Source organism: Gopherus evgoodei, unplaced genomic scaffold (genome assembly GCF_007399415.2).
Source record: "Gopherus evgoodei ecotype Sinaloan lineage unplaced genomic scaffold, rGopEvg1_v1.p scaffold_199_arrow_ctg1, whole genome shotgun sequence".
NCBI classification, from domain to species: Eukaryota; Metazoa; Chordata; order Testudines; family Testudinidae; genus Gopherus; species Gopherus evgoodei.
In genome coordinates this window covers 26,071-37,569 of record NW_022059862.1, presented here as the reverse complement: position 1 = coordinate 37,569, position 11,499 = coordinate 26,071, and the positions used below count along the sequence as shown (strand labels likewise).

At 43.6% G+C, this 11,499-nt stretch overlaps 1 pseudogene; it reads right to left on the bottom strand.

The window, feature by feature from the left end:
- Positions 1-831: 831 nt before the first annotated feature.
- On the bottom strand, positions 832-1,949 carry LOC115640091 (annotated as a pseudogene).
- Between the last annotated feature and the right edge of the window lie 9,550 nt (positions 1,950-11,499).

The following is an 11,499-nucleotide window of genomic DNA, read 5'->3' as shown; positions in this document are numbered from 1 at the left end:
CAGATATAGACATTTCATAAGATCAACCCCAATTCTTAAATGTACCAAGACAGATACCACAAATAAGCACACAAGGTTTATTACATGCGCAATTGGGGCATCCAAAATATCTTAACTGTCCATTGTTGTGACAAGAAGAGGGGTATGGGGAAAAGAAACAAATCAATGGGGTTTTAAAAATCAGGTTCATTTAAGCTGGATGCACGGACCTTAAAATACCTCGATCACAATGGTATGCATTAGTTGTCAGCTGTGAATACATGCCAGAGTAGAGATTTCTGGTGAAAGAAATTTCATTTATAACAAATAATGGGAAGAAACGAGAACTACATCTAATAAATCAACAAATATTCAAATATGACCTATGTACCAAATTTCAGTTTGTTTTAACAATGAGAAGTTGGAAGAATCTGTGACATGACAGAGTTAAGGTGGTTTGCAAGTCTGATCTGTGTATTTGTGGACCTTAACAGGGTTGGATTTCTTTTAAAGGAAATCTTAACCTTCAACATCCAAGGTTTGTTGTGCTTGGTTTTTGAATCTATGCAGTATCTCTTAAAGTAGTTTAACTTCAATTAATCATATGTATTATAAACCTTTACATCAATTTTGTTTGGGAATAATATTTAAAATTAATCTCCAAACATTTTCCCCCATAACAATTAGAGATGAAGAAATCCTGGGAGGACATTTTTTAATCTCCATCTTGGTCACTGCAAGAATGTCACCTACAATCTATTTTTCCAGGGAATATTGAAGATAGATCCCCTACATTATAATTCCCTTGGTCAACATCTCTCCTTTTCACTTCAAAACAAGAAGTTATTTTATTTAGTTCCTTTCAGGGAAGAGTTTTCTAATGATGAATTTCCTGGTGGCATATTTCACCTCACTGTTCCGCAGGATATAGATGAGGGGATTCAGATCTGGGGTGATGACACTGTACACTAAGGTGATGAACATCCCTTGGAGCTTCCTGAAGAAGGACGCGTGTAGGCGAAGATCACTGTCCCATAGTACAGTGCTATCACGGTGAGGTGGGAGGTGCAAGTGGAGAAGGCCTTTCTCCTGCTTTCCCTTGACCAGACCTTCAGAAAGAAGAAGGAGATGATGTAGAGGTAGGAGAGGAGCGTGATGATGAATGGACTCACACCAATAATCCCAGTGATGGTGTGGAGGAGGCTCAGGTTGAGGCGTGTGCTCCTGCAGGCCAGGCTCAGCAGGGGCTTGATGTCACAGAAGAAGTGGTGGATATGGTTGGGGCCACAGAAGTGCAACCAGGAGGTCATGACTGTGTGCATCAGGGCATGCAGGAAGCCAGTGGCCCAGGTGACTCCTGCCAGCAGCAGGCAGGCCTGTGGGCTCATGACCTGTGTGTAGTGCAGTGGGTTGCAGATGGCCACGTAGCGGTCATAGGCCATGACAGCCAGCAGCATGGCTTCACTGCTGCCCAGGAAATGGAAGAAATGGAGCTGTGCTAGGCAACTGGTGAAGGAGATGGTCTGGTGCCCTGAGAGGAAGCCGGCCAACATCTTGGGCACAGTGACTGTGGAGAAGAAGATGTCTAGGCTGGAGAGATTTCCCAGGAAGAAGTACATGGGGGTGTGAAGCTGGGGCTCAGCCAGTATCACAGCCACAGTGGCTCCATTCCCCAAAATGCTGGCCATGTAGAGCAGCAGGAAGAGGGTAAAGAGATAATACTGAAGACTCCTCACATTGGTGAGGCCCAGGAAAATGAACTCGCTCACCTCTGTCTGGTTCTCCATCCCTGCAGGAGGAAGAGGACAAAGCAGCAGGAGGTGAAAGCAGCTTAAGGTTCCACCCCCCTCTATGTTGCAGAACCTGGTACCAGTGCAATACATTGGGTTGGAGTCAGACATTTTGTGGTAGAGAGTTTTCTTTCTGCAGCCATAGGTGCATTCTGTACCTAGATATAATTGTATAGTAAAAAGAGGCAAAATAATTACGGATTTTTCATTTTTTTGAAGCTGAGATAGATAGATAGATTTGATTTGATTTTCTATCACTGCAGTTATAAGAGTAATGTATAAAAAGTAGGCATATTTAATCATACTACTTTGCAGTTGCAAAAGCACCTTCGAACCCATGTTGAAGTGGGACTCCAGGGTGCCTTACTCTCGCTCGTTAAAGCTGACCATGGTCCTTGATGAATTTATTTTCAGCAGTTCCCAAGAGGTGAAGAACTCTTCACCAATAAACACTATGCATATCTGGTAACGGGAAATAGCCACATGGAAAGCAGTCATTCCAGCAAAACACTCTGAGATCTAAGTTTTTTGCAAAAAGTGTCCTGAAAGAAACTGGGTTTTCTCTGTGGTTACAAGTTCATAACTGATTCAGAACCAGAACAACCATGAAAAGTTCCTTCTTTCCTTCAGATATCTTGGGCCCTTGATCTTATCATCATATATGAGGTCATCAGCAGACAATGGCTCACTGCTCAGGGTGTAGCTACAAATGGCTGGGATTTTGCACAAGTATAGATAGGGAATTTGCATAACCGGAGGTGGGGAATTTGCGTTCACTTCCCCCTATATAGTCCCCCATTTTTGTTTCAAAAATCTGTTCGTGTCTGGCACATTTTTCAGTATAGTCTGTTGAACCCTCTACATCTCACACCTGTCACATCTCCCCCATTGAGAGATTGCATACAATTTTGACCCACAATAATACAGAAACCATTCATTGAATACAATGGACCTCCAAAATACTTAAACTTAATCCACTAAGGTATCCCAAAGATATTGCAGGAAATTGCCATGTCTGGCACACTTATAACCTCCTTTCTAAGCTCCATTATCTGCTTAGAATCATAGGACATTAACAGGAAGCTACATCTAGGGATCAATATGCATAATAACAATTCTACTGGGCATTTCCCATCATGTCCACTATGATTTGTAATACCGTAGTAATTAAAGGTGACAACTGAGATTAGAGCCCTATTTACACTGTACAGACACATAGTGAGAGATAGCCCTGCCCCAGTCCAGCGAGCTCACAAGCTAAATAAAGGGTGTGTGGTGAAACAAAGGGAGGAAACCATCTACCCAAGGTCACACAGCAGGTGAATGGCTGAGCTGGGGTAAAGTATAGGTCTCCTGAGTCCTAATTGGTAATACTAGCCACTAAATTAGACTGTTGTTTTTTTTTAATAAATCCTCATTGCTATCTGCTACATCACACATACAAGTTATACAGGAATCATTTGGTGGGATTCTTTGGCACATGTTATACATATACTTGGAAGCATTTGTTTTTTATCAGTAAATGTCAGTGAACGTTGATTTCAAAGTACACATGCAAACCAACGGAAAAATATTGCCATTGATCATTGAAATTTAGACATAGGCAAAGGTAGAAAAATGCTGCTGGAGCATTTACGAGAGTCAAACCTTAATGTGTATAAAATGAGCTATAATGAATGCTGCATAAGCGGACTCGGAGGTATCAGTTTTTTATGAGTAAATGTCAGTAAATGTCAATTTCACCATACACACACACAACAATGAAAAAATATTTCTTTTGATAATAGAAATGTATAGCTCGGCAACATAAGAAAAATGTTGCTTGAGAACTCATTTGAGTTTAATTTATGGCTATTTACTTCGTATATTTTGACATGTGACAATGACAATTTGTGTTGTAAGAGTTATAAAGCTTAAACTTTTTGAATCTCAATGTCCACCGTCATTACATAATTATTGTCTGCCCTCCCGCCCAGCATAAATTTCCTACAGTTGTGAAAATTTAAAGTGATAAAAATGTTTACAAATAATCATTGATATTATCCATCAAAAACATATTTAAAAAAAAAGCAAAATTTGAATTTTTCCAAGCCTAGTTATATAGGATGTTAGACTAGATCATAATAATGGTCCCTTCTGGCCTTGAAATTCATGAATCTAGGAAACCTATGCCACTTTCTAAAAGTGCTGTGTTTTGAAACTCCTAGTCTAGAAGCCTACCTTAATTCTGGGGGTAATACACAAGTTTCCGAAGCATTGGCTGTTAGGGCTACTTGCATTTCCAAAATCAGGAGCTTTTCAAAAGGAGTCTGAAGCCATTTGAAACTCCTACCCTTGGTGACTCTCTCATGCTGTTCCCTCAAAGCTCAGCCAGGGGCCACTTTGGTTGTCTTTGTAATGGAAGCAATATCAGTGACTGATGTCAAAGGACGCTGAAGGGAAATAGCAGGAGTATCTATCTGTTCAGAATAGAAGAGAGATGCAAGCTCCTATTGAATGAACTTCTGGATGGTGTGCTGAATCTGTGGAACAAATGAACCTTTTTATCATATTCACAGTCTGAATCACAGGGGGGAACCAATTTCCATTCTCTAGATGATTCCTCTGGGGCAGAATCTCTGAACCACATGAGGGTCACTGGTGTATGCATAACAAGCCAAGAGTTCCCTACAGAGAACAAAGTCAAGCAGGCAGGAGCTGCTGGGAAAATAAATAAAGCAAAAATCCTAAGGGAGTTAGGCACTCAACTTCCATTCAATATATTTGAATATCCCAGCCTAAAAAATTAAAACCCTAGTTAGCAAATATTGTTGTTGGGTTTGTTTATTTATTTATTTTATTTTTACTAAAACCACTGAACTGGTCCACCAAGATTCTGAATTTGGTTCACTGTGATTAATCGTTCCATTAGACCGTCAAGGTTTAAAAGAGATTTAGCAAATTAGATGCAATATTGCAGGGGGTTTAGTATTTATGAACAGAACCAAAGCAACTCACAGCATCAGTGTGGCAAAGAAGTGAGCAAATGTCCCCAGTCTACCATGTTTTGGTAATGACTTGTACCTGGAAGACTCCACCCCCTACAGACATGACTGAGTGTGATGGAATTTTTTCAGATGAAAAGTAGAAAAATGACCTTTGTTACACCCTCACTGAAGTCAACTGGAGTTTTTTTCAAGATTTTCCTATTCAACCTGCTAATCTGTCAATCCCAAACTAACAAAGCCTTGTTGGAGGAGTTGAGGAAGATTCTAATATGTATCTGACATGGTGATGACATTCAGAAGACTTCATTGTGTTAGGAAACTTTGATCCTATTGTTGGGATTCCCTCCAAGACCTTTCCACTCGGCTTATCAAGAACACCTCATCTAGTTCTGGAATGCTTTATCCAGTTCTCTGGGATCCAAAGAAATCCATCTCATTTCAACTCCAGCTCAACACTAAGGTTTTTTTATTAGGCATGTAACAGCTCTTTGTCCATGCTGGCCAGGCCCAGATCCAGGGGGCTTAGGTGCAAGGGGATACCACAATTCCAATTCATATCAAACACTACACATTTAATAGACATCTTTCCTAGCTACCAACATCTATGCGTCTTGTATGTAAGGACCAATAGCTTTGCAAATTTTGTACACACCAATCACTTTGCAGATTGTCTAAGGCAATCTTACCAGTTCAGAAAGTTCCTGCCTACTTTATTTACTATTAACTTACCCACAATAGTTAGTTTAGTTAACTTCTGCCTCCCTCATTTACTGTAAACATATTCACAATAGTTATATCAGCAATTACTTGTCCAGATTTAACCAATGAGGACTTCTTTTGGCACCTTAGAGACTAACAAATTTATTTGGGCATAAACTTTTGTGGACTATAACCCACTTCATCAGATGCATGGAGTGAAAAATATAGTACACAGGTATAAATATACAGCACATGAAAAGATGGGAGTTGCCTTACCAAGTGAGGGGTCAGTGCTAACGAGGCCAGTTCAATCATGGTAGATGTGGCCCATTCCCAACAGTTGACAAGAAGGTGTGAGTATCAACATAGGGAACGTTATATTTTGTAGTGACCCAGCCACTCCCAGTCTTTATTCAGGCCTCATCTGATAGTGTCAAATTTTTAAATTAATTTGAGTTTGATTCTGAAGTTTTTTCGTTGAAGAATCGCCACTTTAAGTCTGTTATTGAGTGTCCAGGGAGACTGAAATGCTTTCCTACTGGTTTTTGAAAGTTACAATTCTTGATGTCTGATTTGAGTCCATTTATTTTTTTGCATAGAGACTGTCCGGTTTGGCCAACATATATGGCAGAGGGGCATTGCTGGCACATTATGGCATATATCACATTGGTAGATGTGCAGGTGGATGAGCCCCGATGGTGTGGCTGATGTGGTTATGTCCTATGATGGTGTCCCTTGAATTGATATGCCGACAGAGTTGGCAATGGGGTTTGTTGCAGGGATTGGTTCCTGGGTTAGTGTTTTTGTTGTGTGGTGAGTCGTTGCTGGTGAGTATTTGCTTCAGGTTGGGGGGCTGTGTGTAAGCCTGTCCCCCAAGGTCTGTGAGAGTGAGATCGTCCTTCAGGATGGTTGTAGATCCTTCATGATGTGCTGGAGAGGTTTTAGTTGGGGGCTGTAGGTGATGGTTAGTGGTGGTCGGTTACTTTCTTTGTTGGGCCTGTCTTGTAGTAGGTGATACCTGTGTACCCTTTTGTCTCTGTCAGTCTCTTTCTTTAAAAGCAGCAAAGAATTCTGTGGCACCTTATAGACTAACAGACGTTTTGGAGCATGAGCTTTCGTGGGTGAATATCCAATTCCTCAGATGCAAGTCTCTTTCTTGAATACCCTTTGTGGGTATTGCTTGATCCTGTAGGTGTGTGTCTCCGTCTGAGGGATTGCAGCAAATACGGTTGTATCTCAGGGCTTGGCTATAGACAATGGATCATGTGATGTGGTCTGGATGAAAGCTGGAGGCACGTAGGTAAGTATAGAGGTCAGTAGGTTTCCGGTGTAGGGTGGTGGTTAAGAGACCATCGCTTATTTGCAGCATAGTGTCAGGAAGCGGATATTCTGTGTGGACTGGTTCAGGCTGAGGTTGATGGTGGGGTGGAAATAGTTGAAACCCTTGTGGAATTACTAAAGGGACTCCTTCCCTTGGGTCCAGATGATGAAGATGTAATCAATGTAGTGCAAGTACAGTAGGGCCGCTAAGGGACAAGACCCGAGGAAGCATTGTTCAAAGTAAGCCATAAAAACGTGGGCAAATTTTGTGGCCGTTCAGGAACAATCTAAATGGAAAAAGACCAGATTTAAGATGGATTCCAGTATCATGGTCTCTGTAAGACCCCTAGTCTCCATTCTTCCTGGCTTGGCCCACACATACACAGGAAGGTTTGCAGGTCAAAAAACCATTTACAACCAATTGTCTGGGTCAGTGGGAGCCGTCAAGGTTTTCAACCACCACCATTAGTGGCCCACGCTTTGCACAATTACAATAGGACCTCAGAGTTAGACTTCATATTTCTGGCTTTAGATACAAGAAGAAGACATGCATACAAATAGGAGGCATATCTTCAGTAGCTTAGAACCTTTCTTAGGATACCTTACAAAAGACCTTTTGCATAAAGCATGTTCCAATTACATCACACTCACACTTATAAGTATATTTCCATAAAATGTATGGAGCGCAACGTCACTGGGTGCCCTACCTACCCTGCTTTCGCTGCTTCCTGACGGCACGGAATTGACAACAAAGGAGCCAGGATAGGAGGCTTCTAAAACCGAGAGAGCTCTTCGATCATGTCAACATCCTCTCAGGAGCTATCAACCTGCCTCTCTCGGTTTCTATCCTCCAAATCCTATCAGCTCAATGATTTTTCTCCCTGGAAGAGCCTCGAGGGAGACAGAAGAAGCGGAGAGGATTGCATTGGGGGTAAATAAAAGAGAGAAGAATTGTTCCTCGGGATTTTTGTCTGTTTCTCTGGTGATCCTGACGGAGGAACGGGAAGCGTAATTCCATTTCTTTCAATGCCTCTGATTGGGTTCAGTGGGAGAAAGTGAGCAGAGGGCTTCCTTCACTCTCTGCTCTTGTTCTCACAGGGGAATGGAGACTGGACCGGTTTCCCAATTTGAACCGAAAGTGGCTTGCGAAAGCCGAGGAGAGCCTGCTTCCTGCCTGCACCGAGTTGACAAACTGGGGAAGCCAAAGCTGAGAGACCCCGTTGACGAAGTCAGAATGCTATCCGCTCACATGGAGGGGGAGCACAAGCCCTCCCTGGGTTTCTCTGCCCAAATTATAATCAGCTGAGTGGTTTTCCTGGACGAGCCTCTAGGTAGGCAGAAGAAGAAGTCAAGAGGGTTGCGATGGGGTAAATGAAAGCAGAGGACTCTTCCTCTTGAGATTTCTTTGTCTTGCTCTTGTGATTCTGATGGATGAACCTAAGGCGTCATTTGAGCGTGTTTCAATGCTTTTCCTTGGCTCAGCTTGTGATGCTGAGCACAGGGGGTCCTTCGCTCTCTCTGCTTCTACCCTCTGTAATGGGGAATGGACCAGCTTTCGAAACAGCCTAGTGGAGCTGAATGAAAACAGCAAGAAACATCCAGGTTCACCCTAGATTAATATTTTTTCCCCAATTTTCTTGGTGAAACAAAACAAAAACATCGTTTTCATAAGAACTCAACTCCCATTCAGGCTCCAAACTCTTTTGCAAGATTTCCAGAAGGGCTCAACACCCTGAGTGCTGAGCTATTTTGGAAGAAAAAACAAACAAGGCCGGTACTGATTGTGAGCGCTGGCTGCTTGACTATGTGGCCCACCTTGCGGGAGTTTGAGGTTCTCATTAAGCTAAGTGTCTCTATTCTGCCTCTATCCTAGTGTCCAACTTTTATTCCCCTAATAAGAGAGGGGGGAGATTAGAACACCTCAGAACACACAGGGTTGTAGGAAACCTGCAACTTTAGATGAGGGTGATGGTGTCTAAAAACCAGATGTGATGTAGGTGTTGAAAGAGAGACTCTGTCTTGGCCTCCTTGAGCAGCTCCTACAATGTTGAAGAAAACAAGGGTTGAGAGAGGTGTTTTGTGTCTCAGTATCAGGATGGCCTAGTGGTCTAAGGCGCCAGACTCAAAGCTTTGTCTTTCCCCCAGTTGGGGTGTCTGGTCTCCCTCAGGAGACATGGGTTCAAATCCCCTTCCTGACATGACTGCTCGAAGTGGCCTGGTTTCAATCTCCCTTGTTACATTGGAAGAGCACTTTTTTAGGAGTTTTCTTAGGGTATGTCTAGACTACGGGATTATTCCGATTTTACAGAAACCGTTTTTTAAGACAGATTGTATAAAGTCGAGTGTGCTCGGCCACACTAAGCATTTTAATTCGGCGGTGTGCGTCCATTTACCAAGGCTAGTTTAGATTTCCAGAGCGTTGCACTGTGGGTAGCTATCCCATAGCTATCCCATAGCTCCCGCAGTCTTCTCTGCCCCTTGAAATTCTGGGTTGAGATCCCAGTGCCTGATGGGGCAAAAAACATTGTTGCGGATGGTTCTGGGTAAAGCTTTACCCCTCCCTCCGTGAAATCAGCAGACAACCGTTTCACGCCTTTTTTCCTGGGTGAACTGTGCAAACACCATAGCAGAGCAAGCATGGACCTTGCTCAGCTCAAGACAGCAATCATGAACATTGTAAACACCTCGCGCATTATCGTGCAGTCTATGCTCAACCAGGACCTGCAAAACCACCCGAGGAGAGGATGGCTACGGCAGCGCGGCAATGAGAGTGATGAGGAGGTGGACACAGAATTCTCTCAAACCATGGGCCCCTGCACTTTGGAGATCCTGATGGTAATGGGGCAGGTTCTAGCCATTGAACACTGATTATGAGCCCGGGAAACAAGCACAGACTGATGGGACCGCATAGTTTTGCAGATTTGGGATGATTCCCAGTGGCTGCAAAACTTTCGCATGCATAAGGGCACTTTCATGGAACTGTGTGACTTGCTTTCCTCTGCCCTGAAACGCCAGAATACCAAGATGAGAGCAGCCCTCACAATTGAGAAGCGAGTGGCAATAGCTCTCTGGAAGCTTGCAACGCCAGACAGCTACCGGTCAGTCGGGAATCAATTTGGAGTGGGAAAATCTACTGTGGGATCTGCTGTGATGCAAGCAGCCAAAGCAATCATTAAGCTGCTGCTACGAAAGGTAGTGACTCTTGGAAATGTGCAAGTCATAGTGGATGGCTTTGCTGCAATGGGATTCCCTAACAGTGATGGGGCGATAGATGGAACCCATATCCCTATCTTGGCACTGGAGCACCAGGGCACCCAGTACATAAACCGCAAGGGGTACTTTTCAATGGTGCTGCAAGCACTGGTGGATCACAAGGGACATTTAACCAACATCCACGCGGGATGGCCAGGAAGCGTTCATGACGCTCACATCTTCAGGAATACTACTCTGTTTAAACGGCTGCAGCAAGGGAATTTACTTCTCAGACCAGAAAAAAACAGTTGGGGATGTTGAAATGCCTGTAGTTATCCTGGAGGACCCAGCCTACCCCTTGATGCCATGGCTCATGAAGCCATACACAGGCAGCCTGGACAGTAGTCAAGATGTTCAACTACAGGCTGAGCAAATGCAGAATGGTGGTAGAATGTGCATTTGGCCATTTAAAGGCGTGCTGGCGCACATTACTGACTCGCTCAGACCTCAGCCAAACCAATAACCTCTTTGTTATTGCTGCTTGCTGTGTGCTCCAGAATCTCTGTGAGAGTAAGGGAGAGACCTTTGTGGTGGGGTGGGAGGCTGAGGCAAATCACCTGGCTGCTGATTACGCGCAGCCAGACACCAGGGTGATTAAAAGAGCACACCAGGAAGCGGTGCACATCAGAGAAGCTTTGAAAATGAGTTTCTTCACGGGCCAGGGTACGGTGTGACTGCTGTGTTTGTTTTCCCTTGATGAACCCCCTCCCTTGATTGACTCATTTCCTGTAAACAACCCACCCTCCCCCTTCGATTACAGCTTGCTTAAGCAAATAAAGTCACTATCGTTTAAAAATCATGTATTCTTTATTAATTCATTATAAAAAGAGGGAGAGAACTGACAAGATAGCCTGGGTGTGGTTTCGGAGGAGGATAGGAGGGAAGGAAAAGGCCACTAAAAATTTTTCAAAATAATGACAGCCTTTTGGTTGGGCTGTCCACGGGGGTGGAATGGGCATGTGCACAGAGCCTCCCTCCATGCTTTCTTACACGTCTGGATGAGAAGGATATGGAACATGGTGAGGGTTGAGGGTGGTTACACAGGGGCTGCAGTGGCACTCTGCGATCCTGTTGCTTTTCCTGAAGCTCCACCAGACGCCAGAGCATGTCAGTTTGATCACGCAGCAGCCCCAGCGTGGCGTCAAGCCTCCTCTGATCTTCCTGACGCCACCTCTCATCTCAAGCGTCCCTCCTATCCTTACATTCAGTGGCATCTTTCCTGTAATTTGATACCACATCCTTCCACTCATTCAGATAAGCTCTTTCATTGTGGGTCACTTCCATGGTTTCCGAGAACATTTTGTCTAGCATCTTTTTTTTCCACTGCCTTATCTGAGATAGCCTTCGGGATGGAGTAGGGAGGCTTGAAAAATTTGCAGCTGCATGAGGGAGGGAAAAAAGGGAGAGAAGTATTTAAAAAGATACATTGTACAGAACAATGCTTATACTCTTTCGCGGTGAACAACACTATT